Source organism: Puma concolor, chromosome B3 (assembly GCF_028749965.1).
Source record: "Puma concolor isolate L17-30 chromosome B3, mPumCon1.1.hap2, whole genome shotgun sequence".
NCBI classification, from domain to species: domain Eukaryota; kingdom Metazoa; phylum Chordata; class Mammalia; order Carnivora; family Felidae; genus Puma; species Puma concolor.
Genome location: NC_141672.1, coordinates 52,041,798 through 52,045,759, shown reverse-complemented (window position 1 = coordinate 52,045,759; position 3,962 = coordinate 52,041,798). Strand labels below are relative to the sequence as shown.

The window sequence follows — 3,962 nt, the reverse complement described above, 5'->3', positions numbered from 1 at the left end:
ACAGAAAATAAAAGGCAGTAGAAACTTCTTTTAAGGGGGCCCAGATGATGGGCTTAGCAAGAAAGACTTCTAAGAAGTTATTTTAAGTAATTAAAGGCAACCATACCAAAAGAAAATAAAAGGAAATATGATGAAAATGTTCTGTCAAATAGAGAACATCAATAAACAGATCAAAATTATTAATTATAAATAAAAATTATGAAATTAAAATTTTATATCCAAATGGTTTTAAAAAATGACTAAAGCTAACAACTATATATTTGATATAGCAGAAGGAAAAAAATAAATTTGAAAATATATCAGGGCGCCTGGGTGGCGCAGTCGGTTAAGCGTCCGACTTCAGCCAGGTCACGATCTCGCGGTCCGTGAGTTCGAGCCCCGCGTCAGGCTCTGGGCTGATGGCTCAGAGCCTGGAGCCTGTTTCCGATTCTGTGTCTCCCTCTCTCTCTGCCCCTCCCCCATTCATGCTCTGTCTCTCTCTGTCCCAAAAATAAATAAAAACGTTGAAAAAAAAAATTAAAAAAAAAAAAAAGAAAATATATCAAGCTATTATCCAATCTAAACAGAAAAATGAAAATAATGAAAAAGTAAACAATGCTTCAGAAAAATGTGGGATACCATCAAGCACAACATTGTACATATGCCAAAGGAGAAGAGAATGATAAGGAGAAAAGAGAGAGAGAAAAGAATGAAAAAAATGTTGACTATGTAAAAATAAAAAAGAATATAGAGGAATGATATAAATACTTCTATACTAACATATTAGAAATCCTAGATGAAATGGACAAATTTTTGAAAAGTCACAAACTATTAAAAATTATTCAAGAAGAAATAGAGATTCTAAATAGACTTATAACAGTTAAATACCTTTATTGATATTTTTAAAGACTTCCCACAAAGAAAAGAACAAGCCCAGATGACTTTACTAGTGAATGCTACCAAACATTTAAAAACCAAACTGTAACCTTAACAAGTTTCTCCAAAACCAAAAAATAGATGAAGAGGGAGTGCATTACTTACCTCAACTCTTAGCTTGTCAGGGACAGTCATCAGGACCCAATGTCTGTATGCTCCTGTAATCTGCACCTGCTAACCCATAGCCATAATGTGTGAGCACATCTCCATCTCCATTGGCCAGGCTGGTGTCCAGATTGGCAGTGCCTGCTGGGAACTCTACTGCCTGGAATACAACATCCAGCCTGATAGCCAGATGTTAAGTGACAAGATCACTAGGGGAGGAGATGACTCCTTCAACACCTTCTTCAGTGAAACAGGTTCTGGCAAGCATGTGCCCAGGGCAATGTTTTTAAATTTGGAACCCATAGTCATTGGTACCTACCACTAGCTCTTCCACCCTGAGAAGCTCAGCACAGGCAAGGAAGATGCTGCCAATAACTGTGGCCCAGGGCACTATACCACTGGCAAGGAGATCCTTGACTTGGTCTTGGACCGAATTTGAAAACTGGCTGACCAGTGCACAGGTCTTCAGGGTGACTCAATTTTCCACAGCTTTGGAGAAGAAACTGGTTCTGAGTTCACTTCCCTAATGATGGAACGTCTCTCTGTTGATTACGGCAACAAGTCTAAGCTTGAGTTCTCCATTTACCCAGTCCCCCAGATTTCCAGTTTTTGGTGAACCCCAAGCTCCATCCTCACTACCCACATCACCCTGGAGCACTCTGTGCCTTCATGGTAGACAATGAAGCCATCTATGACATCTGTTGTAAAAGTTTCAATATTGAATCCCCAACCTACACTAATCTTAGCTGCCTTACTAGCCAGGTTGTGTCTTCCATCATCGCTTCCCTCAGATTTGATGGAGCCCTGAATATTGGTCTGACAGAATTCCACATCAACCTGGTATCCTATCCCTGCATCCACTTCCCCCTGGCCACATGTGCTCTTGTCATCTCTGCTGTGAAAACCTACCATGAACATCTTTCTGCAGCAGAGATCACTAATGCATGGTTTTAACCAACCAACCAGATGGTGAAATGTGACCCCCATCATGGTAAATATGTGGCTTTCTGCCTGTTGTACCATGACGATGTGGTTCTCAAAGATGTCGATGTTGCCATTGCCACCATGAAGACCAAGCACAACGTCCAGTTTGTGGACTGGTGCCCCACTGGCTTCAAAGCTGGCATTAATTATCAGCCTCCCACTGGTACCTGGTGGAGACCTAGCCACAGTATAGCAAACTGTGTGCATGCTGAGCAACACCATCGCCATTCCTGCAGCCTAGGCTTGCCTGGACCACAAGTTTGACTTGATGTATGTTCAACATGCTTTTATTCACTGGTATGTGGGTGAGGATGCAGAGGAAGGAGAGTTTTCTGAGGACTGGGAGGGCATGGCCTAAGAAATCCTTTATGAGATTCCATAATCTTGAGAAGGATTATGAGGAGGTTGGTGTGGATTTTGTTTAAGGAGAGAGTGAAGAAGAAGGAGAGAAATACTAATTACCATTCCTTTCAGCCCTGCAACTTATCACATTCAGAAATTTAGCTTCTGCATTAGTTGACAGGCATCAAAGCTCTCTAGTTAGATTGTCTTCACTTTTAACTGTGATCACATCTTACTTTTCCATGTGTACCTGTAAGATTTTTCCATTATGTCTTAAAGGCTTTAAGAAAGAAAAAAAAAAAAAAACAGATGAAGAGGGTCCATTTTTCAACTCAATCTATGAGTTCAATATTACTCTGATGTCAAAACATCATCCCCCCCCCAAAAAAAAACCTAAAAATTAATGTTTCTTAAGAGTACATATGTGAAAAAATCCTCAGAGTACTATAAAACTAAATATAGCAAAAAACTAAAATCTCATATAAAAGAATTATAAACCATGATCCAGCAGGAGTCAACCCATTAATCAAAGGTTAGCTTAATATCCAACTATAAATGAATGTAATACACATTTTAGTAAAGTAATGGCCTTATGAAGAGGTCCTTTGATGCCCTGTAGTACAGCGTCCTCAGTTCACCAGAACCTGGGGCCTTAGGGGGTCTCTTCTGAGTGTGTTGCATATGTCCTACTATTGTGGTTGAGGAATGTTTGCCTTCGGTCCAATTGTCTCCAATGGTTCCCTTTGCCTGTTGCAGGCAGAGTTTGATTTCTGTGTTGCTCGTGGGTGAGTCTGGGGCCACCCTGAGCTTGAGTTGAATCAGATCAGGCATTTGGCAGGGCTGCAGAAGCACTGAACAGGAGGCACTCTCCTCTTGTCATCCCCTGAGAAGCTTTCATTGGTGGGTAAAGCCTGAAGTCAGACCAGTTGTCTGCCGCAGCCCACTGCTGGGCTGTGGTGAGACTGGTGTGTGTGTGGTTATCTTCCCCTCTCCCCAAGGCAGGAATCCCTTTGGTGTGGTGCTGGCCCCAATCAGGGCTGCTTGCACATGATCAGGCTTATGGCATCATGTTGGATTTGCCAAAGGTGTATTAGAAGCCATGTCCACAGGAGATCACAGGGGTAGAGTGTGCAGTGCCAGCAAGTTACTTGCAGGTCCCCTGTGCAAGGGAATCTGTAGCCTCCTCAGAAAACTCCTGATAAGGCCTTGTTGGAGCAGACAGATTCACAGAAGCACCAGGGGGCTGGGTGCTGTTAGCAAGCTAGGCGGAGAGTGTTGGCGCTGTGCTGGTTCCCAAAAGTGTCCATGTGTCTAGGCTGGGGCAGGGGCTGGTGGGTGGAGGGAGGCAGAGGTGGGAAATTGTACCCACCAACTCTTGTGTTCTTTGAGAAGTCTCTTCTCACACTCTAAGATTAGTAAATAAATCTGCTTCCTGAATATCCTAGGTATTTCTCAAGCAGCTGCTTCTATGCTGTATCTCAGCTAGGCTATTTGTTGTGTTGGCTCTTTAAAGGTGGGGACTTAGTTTCCTATAGCCCTTTGGTTCTCCCAGAATTGAGCCTGCTGATTTTTAAAGTTCCAGGTGTTGAGCACCACTGATTATAAAAACTCATGAA

The 3,962-nt window shown here is 42.4% G+C and overlaps 1 pseudogene; it reads left to right on the top strand.

Moving 5' to 3' along the window:
- The first annotated feature begins 1,105 nt into the window (after positions 1–1,105).
- Positions 1,106–2,462, top strand: LOC112855440 (tubulin alpha-1B chain-like; annotated as a pseudogene).
- The last annotated feature ends 1,500 nt before the right edge of the window (positions 2,463–3,962 follow it).